Source organism: Pongo pygmaeus, chromosome 10 (genome assembly GCF_028885625.2).
Source record: "Pongo pygmaeus isolate AG05252 chromosome 10, NHGRI_mPonPyg2-v2.0_pri, whole genome shotgun sequence".
Lineage (NCBI taxonomy): Eukaryota > Metazoa > Chordata > Mammalia > Primates > Hominidae > Pongo > Pongo pygmaeus.
In genome coordinates this window covers 89,624,898-89,644,719 of record NC_072383.2, presented here as the reverse complement: position 1 = coordinate 89,644,719, position 19,822 = coordinate 89,624,898, and positions in this window count along the sequence as shown.

Here is a 19,822-nt window from a genome sequence, read left to right as displayed (position 1 = left end):
TATAAGAGTTACTTATTTCCATCTCATGACTCCCTCTGACTCCTTGATCTTTCTCAAAATATGGGATAGAATATCAAGATACCATCCTGCAGGCATGAATTCAAGCCCCTTAAGTAAATAGGCTTTCAGTTACACAATGGATCCTTTAGTTTCTAGTTTTTCCACAGAAAAAAAAGCCAGATGAGTCTGATTCTGAAATCTTTTGCTGGCCTTTTCTGGGCAAAAAAAAAAAAAAAAGAAAAAAATGAATAAAAGTCAGATTTAGGAAATTAAATTCTTGAACGAAATCCTCCTTTAATTTCCTCTCGGACAAAATCCTTTGTGTAGTTTTAGCCAAAGCATAAACATGAAAATTTATATATTCATTAAAAATTGTCTCTGACAATTTTTAAAAAATCTTTGACCTCTTAATGAGAATATATTTAAATCTTTAAACTCAGTATTCCTTAATTTTTTTTTCTTTTCAGGTAACTTATTAAGATGGATATCAGGAGCCAGAAGATGTGAATATGATTTTTATCTGTTTTGAGTTATTAATAAAGAGGTTTAAGAATGTTTCTTTTCAAATTATTGATCATTCCAATTCATTTTGATGCTGGAATATTCACAGTGTATTTCTAATGCAACATTAAAGAGTTAATCCTGATAATGAAAATAGGATTGAATATGTATTTTGTTCTGTCCTTTCCACTTGTGTTCTTTTGCAGTCAGGAATTTCAGTTCCTTATTCTGAGTTTATTATTGAGGATATTTTCTAGCTTAAAAAAGGTAAAGAATTGATTACTTCCTAATCACAAGTAGACAAGTTGTTACTTCATTGTTACTCCATTAACACTAGCTATGACTTTTCTTGCCTCTGAACTGGATTTTATAGCAACATCCTAGCTGTCTGCTGGCCTTCTTCCCAAAGTTCACTCAACACACAACAGCTGAACTGATCAATACTGTTACAGTTCACAGTCTGCCTCTACCCATAGCTGACACATTAGACAAACTGAATCACTTGACATACCTGCAGGAAAGCCCATGTTAATCAGGCATGGGAAGCCCTTCTTAACTTTACTCTTTGGAAATCTTTTCCCTCCTTCCAGGTATTGCTCCAAAAAAGCATATAGTAAGAAAAGGAAACCTCAGCTGTAACCAAGGGACTTGGATCTTAATTCCAGTTCCACTATAACAAGCTATGTACATTTGGGCAGGTTTTCACTCTCTGTGACTCAATTTTCTCATCTGTATAATGAGAAGGCATAAACCAGATCAGAGGTTTTCATAATTCGGTCCTTCAACTAGCAGCATCAGCATCACTTGGGTACTTGTTAGAAATGCAAATTCTCAGGGTTTATCCCACCTTTACTAAATCAGAAATTCTGGAGATGGGACAAAGAAATCTGTGTTTGAACAAGCCCTCTCTACGATGTCTTTTTTTCTTAGTTGCTTACATGGAATTTCATACTTTTACTACATACATCACCTATTTCATGTTAGAATTATTTTTGACATGTCCTCTCCAATTTGTACTAGATTTTCCCTTGAAGATTAGAATTCCATCTTAATTATCTTTATATCCTGGACAGTGTGTAACCCAGATCCTACACATATTAGATGGTTACAAAATCTTTGCCAAATTAGATTCTTCATTAATGTTAATGTTCATTTAATCCCCAAAATATTAGAAAAAAATCATTAAAATTAACTTAAGTAATCACAGCATATAAGTGAGAAAATATGGAGACGATACAGACTCAAACCTTGGGTAGGGAGTAGAAAGACATAACCACTGGGTTGAGCTTATGTTCATCTAGCAGGCTAACCCATGGAGGAAAGAATGCTTCAAAATTGGTTAATTGCAAACAACTGTTACCCTTGCAGGTGTTCAACTGATAAAGGTTCAACTTGGAAAGGGATCTACTTACTTCCTGATAATATACAACAAAACAGAGATATAAAGTACACGTATGCTGTGATAACTGTGAAAAAGAATCTGGGGAAGGCAAGATTGTCTAAGCTTCTCAGGGCAGGATTTTAAGAGAAAGGATCACATTAAAGGACATAAAGAACAGAAGGCATAGACTTTCAGAAAAACTGCTTTATTTCAGGGAATTGAAAGACAGAAAGAAATCCCTAAGACAGCTAATTCAAAATGGCCCAAAGATGGCCATGATATAGGTAGAGAAGGCTGCTCTGTTTATAAAGTTGGAAGCAATGCAGCATTATGTGGGTCATTGTAGGGTAAACACATCTGAAAGCAATAGCAAGCATACCCTTACAATGACCCTGTATAGTAGACGCATCTGAATTTGTGTTCTGAGCTAGGGAATCTGGGAATGTCCAGCCTGGAGATTTGTTCCTTGTCTATGAGGAATAGCTTAACCCCTGGCTTTCCCCACGGAATGTGAGCTGTACAGGGGATTGAGGCCCTGAGTTTTGGGTTAAATAAAGGTTGCCAGGTGGAGGTCATTAAGGGGAATGTGCTAAGCAAAAAGGCTATATAAACTGTATGTTGTTTGAAAGCGGTTGCAATTTTCCTGCCTAAGCTGCTGCCACTGAACTGTAGGAAGGCAGATGTCTTGACTAGCCTGCTGCCACTGGACCGTTTCTGTATGTAAGGCAGTTCTCCTATCTGACCTGTCATCACTGGACTCTGTGTCCTGTGTGTAAATCCTTAATAAATCCCCATGTATGGTTTGCTGCTCTGGGTCTCTTTTTCAGCCTCTTGAACCTGGTACCTTCCCTATTAAGATTTATAGGAGTTTGACACCGCTGTCATTGATCAGACACTGAAACTGTGAGAAAATAGGACAGGTGATGTTCTTAGCTGAAATTCCTCTTTCTCCCTTAATGATCATTTGGAGGGCTATCTCTTTTTCTTTAGTGATTAATGACTGTAGGAAAGAATATACATGGTTTTTAAGTGAAATGATATGAGTATAAATTATCATCTGCTCAATATTGTATATCCTCATGCTCTTTCAAACATCTTAGTAGCTAGTTTTTTGAAGACTGTAAGATGTCATTCCTCTTCTCTACACCTGCTTTATGTGGTTTCAGCTCTGCCACTGCTGACGTCCTGAAGGGTTCTGTGCTCCTTCTTGCCGATGTGTCATTTCAGATGAAAGCTGTTAGAAATCGACATTCAGGTCAGGGTGCTTCACCTCAACAGGACACACAGTCTTTCTGGTTGTGCCCTGTCATGTTACAGAGGCAATGATATTCTATACATCTGATGTCCAGTAAGGAATTTTAGTAAAACAGCTTTTGACAATTTCAGTCACTCATCTGTCTCATCTTGCTCCAGGACATAAGATTCTTTAGAACACCAAAAAAACCTATTACAAGAGTTGGTGTTAGTGAAGCCTCTTTAGTCAAGGTTAATACCTGATATACGGCTTAATTTTCTTGTCTTTTATTTTAAATTTCTCTTCTGGGCAAAGTGGGGCTATGAAATTTTTTAAATTAATATATAGTGGACTAGGGGTAGTGAAAAAGTTGACTTTTTAATGATTTTGCCTCTAGTTCTTTATACATTTGCTTGCACCAATTTTATTTTTTGATTAAAGGGAACGTATACTGAAAGTAAGATATGTGTTTTTGATTAAAATTCATAAAAAATGAGTAAATCTATACTAATTTTTTAACCAATTAAGAAAAAACTGTTTTTCAATTTACAAACATAAAATTCACCAATTTTCAGTATACAATTAATGAGTTTGGGCAGATATATGCATTCATGTAATGACCTCCACAGTCATGATGCAGAATATTTGCATCTCCTCAAAAAAGTTCCCTTGTGCCCTTTATTAGTCAATCTCCCTTCCCCACCTCTGGCCCCTAGGAGCTATTATCTGCCTTCTTCCTGTAACATAGTTTTGTCTTTTGCAGGATTTCATATAAATAGATAATACAGAATGTAGTCTTTTCTGGTGGACATTTTTTATTTAGCATAATACATGTGTGCTTTATCTGTTATTGCACATATCTGTAGTTCATTTATTGTTATTGGTAGGTATTATTCCATTGTATGAATGTGCAACATTTTGTTTATCCATTTACTAGTTAGTAGACACATGGGTTGCTTCCAATTTTTGTCTATTATAAATAAAATGCTATAAATATTTAAGTACAAGTCATTGTAATGTCTTTTCATAAGTCTTAGGTAAGCACTTAAGTGTGGACTGCTAAAAAATTGATAAATTGGACTTCATAAAAACTAGCTATCTTTTGTGCTTCAAAAGATACTCTTAAGAAAATGAAAAGGCATACTGCAAACTGGGAGATATGGCAAAATACACATCTGATAAAGAACTCTTTAGAATATATGAGGAACTCTTGAAATTCAGTAATAAGACAGCCTGATCTTTTTTAGAAAGGGCAAAATAATTCAACACGTACATGATCAAATAAGGCATCTGAGAGGAAAATAAATTATGAATAAATTATAAAATATGCTCAACATTATAGGTCATCATAAAAATATGAGTTAAAATACGATATAAAATATGACACATCTATTAGAAGGGCTAATTTTAGAAAGCTAATAGGACTAATTTTAAAAAGCTAATGATAGCAAGTATTGGCAAGGACTTGGAATAACTAAAACTCTTATGCACTGCTGGTGGGGATGCAAGCTGCTAGAGTCCCTTGGAAAACAAGTTTTGTGGTTTCTTATAAAAGTAAGCATATTCTTGCTATCTTCATTTTTAAATTTAGGGAAATTTCCATACTCCCCAAATTCATTGCAATCAGATATATATTTATGATTCATTCTAATTATTTATAGAATGTTGTAAATTCTACCATTAATACAATTAAAAACAATTATTAATACAACCATTATAAACTTGACACTAGGGGCCCAATTCCTAATTTATAAGGCCTAATTTATAAATCCTCTAAATGAAAGGATAGTAAGCAAAATTAATAATTATACTCATATGTATAGTTTTCAGAAATTCAGAAAGAGAATTTCTTTTGGTAACAAATTTTCTCTTGGTAACAAATCCATTTTATGCCTGATAGCTTTACATTTTTGCTTTAAACAAAACTGAGGAAATGCCTCGTTGAGCTGCTGATTCATTAAAAATATTTGATGGAAGAGTATTACATAATTTTTGGCATATTAAGCTAAAATAAGTTTTAAAAATTGGTACTTTTGTTCTAGAATATTCTTTTCATTCACACATACATGTTTATGTAAAATAACTTATAAGCTGTAACCTCATGAAAATAGTTTTAAAAAGAGGAATAAAGTTAATGTTGTAATCTGCTTTATTCAAATAACAGTATTCATTAAAAATAGATAAAAAACAATTCTCATATATTTCATTCATTTGGTCACATATTTCTCTTGTTTTGTCAGTTGGTAATAATACACATTACAATGATAACTCTAGACAAAATATTTTAATAGCTGGAGCCATATGATTCCAGGAAATTGGAAAAGTAAGTTAAATTTATTTATATTATTAATATAAATTGTATAGTAACAATTATATTACATATTATATATCAAAGTCTATGTATGTATTGTACATTTACATTATACTTTAAATTTATATTATCTATATACATATTTTTATCACAGAAATGATGTTAGGACAATCAGTAAAATATTTTCAAGGGCTAAAGTGTATTATAATTGAAATGGAAAGATGAGTTCAAGGATTAAAATAAATGATAGGCAATTTCTGCCTTCCAAAGAAGAGCTCGTTTACATACCTTTTAATAAATGATGGTGATATGGAATTGCTTTAAGGTTTAAACTTCAGGGGAAATATTTAAAAGAGATATATAATAATTTTATTTTTTCTTAAAGTTATATTATGCTAAAAATGAAATCTTTTGGATCTGTACACAGTCATCCCTCAATAGCTGTGCAGGATTGGTTCCAGGACATCCTAGGGACACAAAAATCCAAGGATGATCAAGTTTCTGATATAAAATAATATAGTATTTGCATATAACCTACACACATCCTCCTGTATGCTTTAAGTCACCTCTACGTTACTTATTAGTTCCTAATACGATGTAAATGATATATAGTTTTATTCTGTATTGTTTATGAAATAATTACAAAAGAAAAGTCTGGAGAGGGGAGGGATAGCATTGGGAGATATACCTAATGCTAGATGACGAGTTGGTGGATGCAGCGCACCAGCATGGCACATGTATACATATGTAACTTACCTGCACGTTGTGCACATGTACCATAGAGCCTAAAGTATAATAATAATAATAAGAAGAAGAAGAAAAAAAATAAAAATAAATAAATAAATAAATACATAAATAAAAAGAAAAGAAAAAAAAAAGAAAAGTCTGCATGTATTCCATACAGATACAACTATTGATTTTATTTTCTGAATATTTTAGATCAGTTGGTTGAATCCATGGATGCAGAACTGACTGATATGAAATGAAGACTCCATGTTGCCGATTTTACATATGAAAATTAAAATACGTGCTGTAGTACATGATTTTTAAAAATGTAGAGGCCATTTTAAAAAAAAGATTGGAGGTTGCTTTAACCACCCAATCTGGATAAGATGTGCCATCTTGTAGATCTTGTGATTCCTTCTATCAGAGAATTTGCTACAACTTTTTTGTAACAGTCTATTTACTTATCTGCATCCTTCGCTAAATAGGAAGCTCTTGTTGCCAGAAACAATGTTTTGTGTAAGCAGTCTTGAGACTGAGATTGTTAATGAATGTTTTTCTGGCTGAATGAATGCATAAATAAACTGAGTTGGTTTTGGATAGATATTTTTCAGTGTTTTTTGCTTTCGTGCACCAACATGTAGGCTTATATTCCTTCTTTTTAATTTTAAGATATTCATGAAGGGAATCAACATTGCTTTATAGAAATAATCACATGCCAAGGTTTTTGGATGTAGTCCCATCTCTGACAACAAAATAATCATATAGCTTAGGCAAGTCATAATTTTTTAGGACCAAAACCTTGTTATTTGCAATATCAGGGGTGAATTCTTAGGTTCTTACTTCCCCAAATCTATTTTGCTTTCTTTATTTCCTACAACTAAAAGTGCCTTATTTTATAAGTTGCTTATTTGCTATATAATCCACAAGTGAGAATGCACAGAGCTGGCTGCTGCCTCATTGTCTTAGTGGTAAACTTACAGACACACAGAAAAAAGATAAGTGAGAGTTATGATTATTATTGTAACAGTCAGTACTGGGATGCAACATATCAAGCTGGTAATAGTAATTTTTCCTTAAAATCATATATAACTGCCGAAAACAGATTCTTAAAAATTATGTCTGCCTATTTAACTTTTGGTGTTTAAATTTTACTTAATATCTTGGAAATGGTAATGAAGCTTCCAACCTAAAAATATCTACCTCCTACTACTATCTATCTCCTACTAAGAATTAATCTATCTCCTATTTATCTATCAATCATAAGTTGAAGAAAAATTTATTGAGAAATGTCTAATAATATCTGTGGCAAGCACTGGAAATCCATACAGTAATAAATAGATCCAGGCTCTAACTTTGATAAATTTCAAGTTGAGATTTTGAGTAAAAGATTCTAATAAGTATATGAACAAATTTCTACAGGAACTATACCTCGTGGTATAATTGCCTTTGACTTGAATAGACATTTCTCCATAAAAGACAGACAAATGGTCAACAGGTTTATGAAAAAAATGCACAATGTCACTAATCCTCATGCAAATTCAAACCACCATGAAATGTCACCACATACCTGTTAGAATGCGTATTACATAAATTGAAAAAGACAACAGTGTTGACAAAGATGTGGAGAAATTGAAATCCTTGTAATAGGGAATGCAAAATGGTGACACCATTATGGAAAACAGTATGGAAGTTTCTCAAAAAACAATAGCAATAAGGTATGCCCCAGCAATCCTACTTCTGGGTATTTATCCAAAAGAAATGAAATCAGGATCTCGAAGAGATGTTAGCATGCCTATATTCATAGCAATATTATTTATAATAGCTAAAATGTGGATCTAAATGTCCACGGACAGATAAATGAATAAAGGAAATGTGATATATGCATACGATGGAATGCTATTCGGCCTTTAAAAAAAAGGAAATTCTGTAATGTGCAACAACATGTATGATCCTTGAGGACATTATGCTAGGTGAAATAGGCCAGCCACAAAAAGACAAATACTGCATGATTCTACTTATATGAGTTATCTAAAATAGTCATGGAATTAAAGAATGAAACTGTGGCTGTAAAGGGCTGAGGGGAAGGGAAACGGGGAGTTACTAATCAGTGGGTAAAGTTTCAGTTAATCATGAAGAATAAGTTGGAAAGATCTGCTATACAACATCAACAGTAAAAGCTTATGCATTTCAAAATTGTCAAGTGAGTAGATGTCATGTAAGTGTTCTTACCACAATAAAAGAATTAATAAAGTAAAAAAAATGCCTGTGCAACTCAAGATCCCTGTAATGTATCTCTTGTCTGTCTTTATATTAAATATCCTTGCCCTGTATATCAACTGTGTTGTAATAAAAACTGTTATATCAGACTTTCCCTTACTTGATGAGAAAACCTTTCTACATGGAACTGAAGTTGACTTAACCCATTTAAAAGAGATCTTAGAACATGTTATCTATCTGAATGGATTAAAAAGGGGATGAGAGCACAACAAGATTGAGCATGAAAGAGAATCAAAATTACAAACTGTGCTGTGCTCAAAACAGCTCACATTTTGTAATCAGAGCTCTCCCAGATGTTCTCAAAGAGTCCCAGGACAATCATGTGAAAAATAAGGATATGAGGCAATGAGAGAACTATATATCCTGGGGATTTGTTTCTTTATAACAAAACTACTTTAAAGTAATTTATCAAAGTCACTCCAGAACTGAAGACATTTACCATGGTTGTGAAACCTCAAACTTAGTGCTCTCTTTTTGGAAATTGAAATTGCTGCAGGCTTTTTTTGATTGGCCAGTTCTTTAAAAAGTCAGTTTGTCATTTACCATAAATATAGGTAAGAGAGGATGAAAAGAAAATGTTGCCAGAGACAACAGTGGAGTGGAAGTTGGATGCCACTAATAAAGTTTATCCTTAAGGTCATTTTCAAAAACATAGCACAGTATATACAAGTAAATATAAGAGCAAATTCCATGTCTGTTTTTGAACAAACAGCACATTCTGTAGATTTTAGGTCCATTAACATCAGGAACTAATCTTTTACATAAGCCATTTCTATTATCTTGTCCAAAGCTGAGGTCATACACTAGGGAGAGAGGGGTGAACTTTTTATTTCACACACACCCATTGCTGGCTGAGTTTAGCATGTGAGAAATCTGTTACCCTATTAATTATATGAGCTGAAAACAATTCTTGTTCATATTAGTCAGAAGAATATAACTCTCTTTATAATAAGTAAAGATAGAGATTACTTTAAAATATTTTGGAGGATTTTGTAAAAACACAGTTGGGACAGAGGCTGCTGCCAACCATAGAACTGCTTTTAATTAAAACCTTGTTCAACATGCTTACAGCGGAGTTTTCTTATTTTTCTATTATATAAAGATTAACTGATTCAGCAATTATTGAACTCTGGACACATTATAAAACTTTCTTCCGAGACTATTAAGCCAAGAAAAAATCAGCTGTGATTCATTAGATAATAACACTATCAGGAAGAATGTGCTGTAAGTTATCCCTTAGTAATATGTTTTTTTTTTTTTTGTGGCTGGGAAACACACAGGCTTGAACTAAAAAAAAAAAAAAGGCTTCTCATTTTAAATTTAATAGAAATATCTATAATTAAATGGTAATGGTAGACATATATATATATAAGGCCAATGGACCCATTAAACAGAATGTAAAAGTTAGATAAACTGGGTTCCATTCATAATTTAGATTGCTTCACTATATGCCATAGTAAAACTACTATTACTCAATACTTAGCCCATAAAGTGAAGCCAACTTTGTCTATTAAGGGATGTGGTACAATTTTCACATAATATGTGCATGTTATAGAAGACTAGAGGGACTACACAGAATTTAATTCTTCAGCATTTTCTTGGACTCCAGGAAACCTCCAAATGCTCTCCCCCTCATCAAAATTTACTATTAACTCCAAATTTTTGCAAATGACTTTGTCACTAACTATGTGGAATATATCAACTTTCTTTTACTTTTTCACTCTACTTTCTGAGAAGGATATTTTCAACAGTGAAAGAAAAACTTTCATGATCACATTCCATTAAGTTTTCTGATTGTGAAGTAATTAAAATAGTATCCAAGTGATCTTCATAAAATGACAAAACCACAATGATAATTGGGAAGTTCAAAAACCTTCTATCAACCTTGATAGAACTGCTGGGTAAAAACAAAATCAGCAAAAATATAGAAGACCTGAACAACATTATCAACTATAAAAATATGGCATCTATAGAACACTTCACTGAACAACAGCTAAATATACATTTTTTCTTTTTTTTATGACTTTTTAAAAAAATTTATTATTATTATACTTTAGGTTTTAGGGTACATGTGCGCAATGTGCAGGTTAGTTACATATGTATACATGTGCCATGCTGGTGCACTGCACCCACTAACTCGTCATCTAGCATTAGGTATATCTCCCAATGCCATCCCTCCCCCCTCCCCCCACCCCACAACAGTCCCCAGAGTGTGATGATCCCCTTCCTGTGTCCACGTGTTTTCATTGTTCAATTCCCACCTATGAGTGAGAATATGCGGTGTTTGGTTTTTTGTTCTTGCGATAGTTTACTGAGAATGATGATTTCCAATTTCATCCATGTCCCTACAAAGGACATGAACTCATCATTTTTTATGGCTGCATAGTATTCCATGGTGTAAATATACATTTTTTCAAGCATGCATGGAACATTTCTTGAGATATATCAAGTCCTAGCTATAAAATAAACCTCAACAACTTTAAAAAATTTGAAATTATAAAGAGTATGTTCTCTAATCATAACATAATTAAACTAAAAACTAATAGTAATAAGAAGAAAATCTCTGCACCTTGAAAATTAAACAATACACTTCTAAATAATCCATGATTCAGAGGGAGTATCAGAGGAAATAAAAATGCATAGAACTGAATGAAAATAAAAAATGCAGCATATCAAAATATGTGAGATGTAGAGATGTAGATAAAGCTGTTGTGAAAGGGAAATTTATAGCACAAAATGCTTATGTTAGCAAAAAGAAAAAAAAAGTGTGAAGGTCTTAAATCAATTACGTCTGTGCAAAATTTAGGAAACTAGAAAACCAAGAGTAAATAAATGCAAGTCAGGTAAAGTGTGAAATAATAAGTAAAAGAGCAGAAATCTATGTAATTGGAAATCAGAAGACAATAGAAAAGAATCAACAAAACAAAAATTGGTTCTTTGGAAAAAATAATAAAATTGATGAGCTTCTAGCAGGACTGACCAAAATTTAAAAAGAGAGGACACAAGGCACAAATGTCAGCCATATAAAGACTAAAATGCAGTACTATGAGCAGCTTCTACTAAAAAATTCAAAGTAGACTGATGGATCAAGTCACTGAAAGTGACAAACTGTAAAATCCCAACCAAAGAGAAATGTATCATTTGATTAGTTTTTAACTATGAAAGAAATTCAATTCATAATTAGAAGTCTTCTGAAGAAAACAATTACATGTCCAGATAGTTCCAGTGAAGAATTCTAACAAACATTTAAAGAATACCAATTTTATACAATCTTTTCCAGAAAAAAGAAAAGGAGAGAAAACTTCTTAATTTATATTACGAGGTCAGAATTACTCTGACACCAAAATAACAAAGAAAAATTACAGATCAATATCCCTCATGAGTATATATGCAAAAATCCTTAGCAAATTGAATCCAAAAATGTATAAAAACCATTATAAACAGTGAATAAATGAGATTTATTTCAAGTAATGAAAATCTGGTTCAAAATTCAAAAATCAATCAATGTAATTGACAAACAAAAAATATGTTTGTTTGCCGAAAACAAACAAACATATATGTATATATAATTAATTAATTGAAGTAGAAGCATTTGAAAAACTCCAACACCCATTAATTACAAAAACTCTCAGAAAGTTATAATTACAGAAGATTTGCTTGAATATGATAGTAAAATGTAAAAAAAAAAAAAGTGTATAGCTAACAGTATACATAATAGTGAAATACTGAAAGCTTTGCCCCTAAGATTAGGAACATATTAAAGATGTCTACTCTTACCTCCTATATTTAACATAGTACTACAGGTTCTGGTCACTCCAGTGAGGGAAGAAAAAGAAATGAAAGTTATACAGATTGGAATGTAAGAAATAGAATTGTCCCTATCTGCAGATGACATGATTGTCTTAGAAGAAAATTCCAAGATATCTCTATAAAAATTAAAAAGTAGAACTGTTGAGTTAGTTCAGTAGTTTGAAAGATACAAAACCAACACAAAGAAACTCATTCTTATATGTTAACAAATAGCATGTGAAAACTGAAATTAAAAACACAATACCGTTTTTAATCACTCCAAATAAAATGAAACTCATGTATAAACTTAAGAAAATGCATACAGGATCTCTACACCGAAGATCCCAATATGTTGTTGAAATAAATAAAAGACCTAAATAAATGATGAGAGTTACTATGTTAATGAACTGTGATTCAAGATATGAACAATCTTCTAATTGATCTATATGTTTAATGCAATTTCCAACAAGATTTGCATACGCATAATCAAGCTTATTCTAAAGTTTATATGGTAACACACAAACTCAAGAATAGCTAAAACAATCTTGACAAAGAATACAATAGAAGGAATTATTCTACCTGATATTAAGGCTGACTATTTAGCTATAATAAATGAGAGGGTATATTATGGCATAGGGATACAAGCAAATATAGATAGTAAAGAGTAGAAAATCCAATAACAGACCCAAAGGAATACCGACATGATTGCAATAAAGTTCAAAAACAACTTGCTAGATGAAGGATATCCTTCTCAACAAACAGTGCTGCAGCAACTGTATATCATAGGCAAAATATGAATTTTGATTTAAATTACATGTTATTCTAAAAATGAACTCAAGATGGATCACAGACTTAAATATAAAACAAAATGATTGATAAATTGAACCTCATCAAAATGAAAAACTTTTCCTTTGACAATGACCTTTATGAGTATGAAAAGACAAATCACAGACTTGGAGAAAACATTTGCAAACCTATCTGACAAAGGACTAGTATCTAGAATACATAATGAACTTTCAAAACTCAACACTAAAAAGAAAACAATTCAATTAGAAAATGGGCAGTAGCCAAATAGATTTCAACCAATGAGGATATGCAGATAGCAAATAAGAAAAAGAAAAGATATTCAAAATTATTATGTATTAAGGACATTCAAATTAAAATCACAATGAGACATTACTACAGGACTATCAGAATGAATAAAATGAAAAATAGTTACAACACCAAATGCTGGTCAGGAGACATACAAATTAGATCACTCATACATTGTTGCTGGGAATGTGAGATGATACAGCCATTCTGGGGAGCAGTTTAGCAGTTGCTTATAAAACTAAATACATATAGTTACTTCGTGACCCAGCAATTGAATCCTTGGATGTATATTCTAGAGAAATGAAGAGTAATGATCACAATAATATATATATGAATGTTCACAGTAGTTTTGTTAATAATAGCAAAAAAACTGGAAACAATCCAAATGTTCTTCAACTGTTGAATAAACAAACTTGATACAACCATACCATGAAACATTACTCAGCAATAAAAAGACACAAACTATATTATTGATACAAAGCAACTCAGATAAATCTTAAGGAAATTGTGCACTGTAAAAAAGCCAATGCTGAAAGGCTACATAATATACTATTTCATTGATATAACATTCTTGAATTGACAAAATGGTAGAGACAAAGAACAGATTAGTAGATGCCAGGTGTTATGAATGGGGGGACAGGTAGAGGAAGGTAGATATTGTTATAAAAGTACAATCAGAGGTATCCTGACAAGTGATAATTTATAAATTATAAATGTTTATAATTAAAAATCAAAAGAAACTAGTAAAATGGCAGTTGTTTTTTATTTGCAAAATGTTTTAGAAATTATACTTTAAGTTCTGAGATACATGAGCAGAACGTGCAGATTTGTTATATAGGTATACATGTGCCATGGTGGTTTGCCACACCCATCAACCTGTCATCTACATTAGGTATTTATCCTAATGCTATCTCTCCCCTACCCCCCAAACCCCAACAGGCCCCAGTGTGTGATGTTCCCCTCCCTTTGTCCATGTGTTCTCATTGTTCAGCTCCTACTTATGAGTGAGAATATGCGGTGTTTGGTTTTCTGTTCCTGTGTTAGTTTGCCGAGAATGATAGTTTCCAGCTTCATCCACGTCCCTGCAAAGGACATGAACTCATCCTTTTTTATGACTGCACAGTATTCCATGGTGTATATGTGCCACATTTTCTTTATCCAGTCTAACACTGATGGGCATTTGGGTTGGTTCCAAGGTAGAGTAATTCCTTCCATTGTATTTTTTGTCAAGATTGTTTTAACTATTCTCGAATCTGTGTGTTTCCATATAAACTTTAGAATAAGCTTGATTATGTCTGTACAAATCTTGCTGGAAATTGCATTAAACATATAGATCAATTAGAAGATTGTTCATATCTTGAATCACAGTTCATTAACATAGTAGCTCTCATCATTTATTTAGGTCTTTGATTTCTTTTTTTGCAACCCCTGCACTTTTTTGCTTTCCATTTGCTTGGTAAATATTCCTCCATCCCTTTATTTTGAACCTATGTGTGTCTTTGCATATGATATGGGTCTCCTGATACAGCACACCAATGAGTCTTGACTCTTCATCCAATTTGCCAGTCTGTCTTTTAATTCGGGCATTTAGCCCATTTACATTTAAGGTTAATATCGTTGTTTGTGAATTTGGTCCTGTCATGATGCTAGCTGGTTATTTTGCCTGTTAGTTGATGCAGTTTCTTCATAGTGTCAATGTTCTTTACAATTTGGTATGTTTTTGCAGTGGCTGGTGCTGGTTTTTCCTTTCCATATTTAGTGCTTCCTTCAGGAGCTCTTGTAAGGCAGGTCTGGTGGTGACAAAACCTCTCAGCATTTGGTTTTCTGTAAAAATTTTTATTTCTCCTTTGCTTATGAATCTTAGTTTGGCTGGTTATAAAATTCTGGGTTAAACAAATTTTTTAATAATATTGAATATTGGCTCAGAGTTTCTACTGAGAGATCTGCTGTTAGTCTGATGGCCTTCCCTTTTTGGATAACCCAACCTTTCTCTCTGGCTGCCCTTAACATTTTTTCCTTCATTTCAACCTTAGTGCATCTGATGATTATGTGTCTTGGGGTTGCTCTTCTCTGGTAGTATCTTAGTGGTGTTCTCTGTATTTCCCAAATTTGAATGTTGGCCTGTCTTGCTAGGTTGGGGAAGATCTCCTGGATAATATCCTGAAGAGAGTGTTTTCCAACTTGATTCCATTCACCCCATCACTTTCAGGTACACCAATCAAACATAGGTTTCGTCTTTTCACATTGTCCCATATTTCTTGAAGGCTTTGTTTGTCCCTTTTTATTATTTTTCCTCTAATCTTTTCTTCTTGCTTTATTTCATTAAGTTGATCTTCAATCTCTGATATCCTTTTATTCCCTTGATTGATTCGGCTATTGATACTTGTGTATGCTTCCTGAAGTTCTTGTGCTGTGTTTTTCAGCTCCATCAAGTCATTATGTTTTTCTTTAAACTGAATATTCTAGTTAGTAATTCCTCTAACCTTTTTTCAAGGCTCTTAGCTTCCTTGCATTGGGTTAGAACATGCTCCTTTAGCTCAGAGGAGTTTGTTATTACCCACCTTCTGAAGCCTACTTCTGTCAATTCATCAAACTCATTCTCTGTCCAGTTTGGTTCCCTTACTGGAGAGGAGTTGTGATCCTTTGGAGAAGAAGCATTCTGGTTTTTGGAATTTTCAGCCTTTTTGCACTGGTTTTTCATCATCTTGGTGGATTTATCTACCTTTGGTCTTTGATGTTGGTGATCTTCGGATGGGGTTTTTGTGTGGACATCCTTTTTGTTGATGTTGACGATATTCCTTTTTGTTTGTTAGTTTTCCTTCTAACAGTCAGGCCCCTCTGGTGCAGGTCGGCTGGAATTTACTGAAGGTCCACTTCAGACCCTGTTTGTCCAAGTATCACCAGCAGAGGCTGCAGAAGAGCAAAGATTGCTGCCTGTTCCTTTCCCTGGAAGCTTCGTCCCAGAGGGGCACCCACCAGATGCCAGCCGGAGCTCTCCTGTATGAGGTGTCTGTCGACCGCTGCTGGGAGGTGTCACCCAGTCAGGAGGCACAAGGGTCAGGGACCCACTTGAGGAGGCAGTCTGTCCCTTAGCAGAGCTCGAGCATTGTGCTAGGAGATCTGCTGCTCTCTTCAGAGGCTGAAGGCAGGAACATTTAAGTCTGCTGAAGCTGTGCCCACAGTTGCCCCTTCCCCCAGGTGCTCTGTCCCAGGGAGATGGGAGTTTTATCTATAAGTCCCTGACTGGGGCTGCTGCCTTTCTTTCAGAGATGCCCTGCCCAGAAAGGAGGAATCTAGAGAGGCAGTCTGGCTACAGCCGCTTTGCAGAGGTGGGCTCCACCCAATTTGAACTTCCCAGCCAGTTTGTTTACACTGTGAGGGGAAAACCATCTACTCAAGCCTCAGTGATGGCTCACACCCCTCCCCTCACCAAGCTCCAGCATCCCAGATTGACTTCAGACTGCTGTCCTGGGAGCAAGAATTTCAAGCCAGCGGATTTTAGTTTGCTGGGCTCCATGGGGGTGTGATACGCTGAGCTAGAACACTTGGCTCCCTGGCTTCAGCCCCCTTTCCAGGTGAGTGAACGGTTCTGTCTCGCTGTAGTTCCAGGCACCACTGGGGTATTAAAAAAAAAAACTCCTGCAGCTAGCTCCGTGTCTGCCCAAATGGCCGCCCAGTTTTGTACTTGAAACCCAGGGCCCGCGTGGTGTAGGCACCTGAGGGAATCTCCGGGTCTTCAGGTCGAGAACAAAAGCATAGTATCTGGGCTGGAATGCACCATTCCTCAGGGCATGGTCCCTCACGGCTTCCCTTGGCTAGGAGAGGGAGTTCCACAACCCCTTGCACTTCCTGGGTGAGGTGATGCCCCATCCTGCTTCGGCTTGCCCTCCATGGGCTGCACCCACTGTCTAACCAGTCTCAGTGAGATAAGCGGGTACCTCAATTGGAAATGCAGAAATCACCCACCTTCTGCATTGATCTCACTGGTAGCTGCAGACCTGAGCTGTTCCTATTTGGTCATCTTGCCACCCCATCTAAAGGGCAGTTCTTAAGATTATGGCTGAGGTAAGTCATTGAAGAAATACAAAATCAAACAGTATAGCCTGTAAAACATCAACAGGACTTTGAATTAAATAAAGCAGTAAATACCACTACAATCATAAATAGCAAGATGAATATTTAATAATATGCAAAGCACCTTACCCACTGGAAAGAGAAATTATTAGGTATGATACTCATATTTTCAGAAAATATTAATCAGAGATGCTTACTCTGGGAATGTTTCATGTGGTTATACAAAAACTTTGAATACATGGCTGCAGACTTTGTCATAGAACTCAGTCTGTTCTTGGCACCATAATTTCAGAGGAATAGGAAACATTTCAGAGGGTTTAAAAGAATCTCAGATTATTATTAAAGAGTTGGAGAAAAACATCTCTTTAAGTGAAAGATGGAAGAATCAGCATGGTTTGAGGCAGAAAAGAGAATGACAGGAAGAAGCTTCAAGTTTTGTTGAAAGTTGTTAACCAAAGGTAGGAATTGGCTATTGTCTGTTTATACAGAGAAAGAAACAAGGTGACACAGATTTACTTCTCTACCTGAAAATGTTTTAGCACAACAATAAAGTGACTTCAATGAGTACATGTTAAGAACTTAAATTTATTTAACTCTTAACATTATTAAATAGGCATTGTCGTGCCTTTAAAAAAGGATACATTAAGGCTCAAGGGTTTTGTTTTGTTTTGTTTTGTTTTTTTGCTTTTTGCCTAAGGCTGTACAATAAATGGTGGAATTTTTGTTCTAATCAAGAATGGCTAATTTCAGTCTTTCGGTTTCTAACCAGTGTACCAGGTCAGAGGTTGGCAAACTACGACTCAAGAAAAAAATATAGCCTTAGGCTTTTGTTGTATGACCCATGAGCTAAGAATGATTGTAATATATTTAACCACTTACAAGTTTAAAAAATTAAAAAATAATGTTTGGTGATATGTGAAACTTGCATGACATTCAAATAGTTGACTAGTCCCACCAGAGACTATATGAGGTAACAAAGCCTAAAATATTTTTTACAGAAAAAGTTTACTAATCCCCGCACTATGATATTCCATGTAGTATTGAACTGCATAAAGAAATATTCAACCTTGTAATGTTCTATTCTAGGAAGTAAAGGAATCTTCTCTGATGCACTGTAAAACAAGATATATGCTCCTGTATCAGGAAGGGATGAATTTAGAGATATCTTGAAGATAGGAAAGCAAACGGGAGAGCTTCAGAAAAAATTCCAAAGCAATTATTCTTTGTGCTTGAAAGCACTGGAAAATATATAAGGAAATTGAAATGGAAACCTGATGTTTCTGAAGGCACAGCACAATGGAAACAGCAGCCCATATCACATTTAAGCTGAGTAGAACATATGGTCTGGATCAGTGGTGCCCAAATCATGTAGCTTATGTTTTATGTGCTATAATGTTAAGCTCTGAACTCATTTTGTTTAGAAAAAAATCAAAGAATAATATAAATCTCAAGATATTTCTGAAAATATTCCAAACAAATAACTATGCTGACTGTAATGCTATCAGCCCATTACTTCTAAAAATAAAATTTAAAAATCCAAGGTTTCTGTGAAATAATTGAGTGGAAAAAATAACAGTTCCTATGTCTAAGCCTCTCTTTTCCAGAGCATAATACTACCCTTAGTTGAAAATCCATAACATCAAGAGATAATCCCTGAAAACTATGCAGCATCCCTTCAAGCACTGAAGCACAGGATTTGTGGAGAGATGGATGGGAGAATAATTCCTCTTTGCTTTCTTTGCCCTTTCCTTAATTTCAGAGATACTGTTGGTTTGCCTTCAGTGTATTACTCTCTTCCTAGAAGGAGCCTTCTTTTTAGTTTATATGTGAGTAAATTATTTTGCATCAGCTGTTGTGCAGATTATCACTTTTATTAACCAAACTGGTCCTTGGGGAGCACTGTATTAGAAAAAAAAGCATTAAATCTTTGAAAAACTCCTGGGACTCTAGTAAACATAGTACAAACAAACACTGCCTCTTGTCTTCATTTCAGTTTTTTTCCATTCATAAAATAAAAGAAACAATCTCTAACTCTTTTGCATTGCCACTCTCAAATGATCAAAAAACTTTGGAGTTTAAGAAAGATAAACACGATAAAAGACATTCACCTTTTAAAAAAGAATTCATCGTATTCAGTCAATTAAGCATCATTTTATTTCAATATAGTTTTGGCATAAATAGCTTGGGAGACAGAAAAGAGACATTTTTGGGAGTATCAGCCATCTCATTCTGACAACAAAACTGATTTGATGTCTTCTGTTAAGCATCCTATAAATCTAGATGTTGGCATAATATTATTTAAAATGTGATAAGTAAAGAAAAGAAAATGAATTTTGATTGGGCAGGGACTGGGAGAGGTCATTGTACCATTCATTCGTGGCTTCAATAGTTGATGTTAAAAAAGAACCAAAAAGTACTGTTTTTCTGTGAGTAAGAG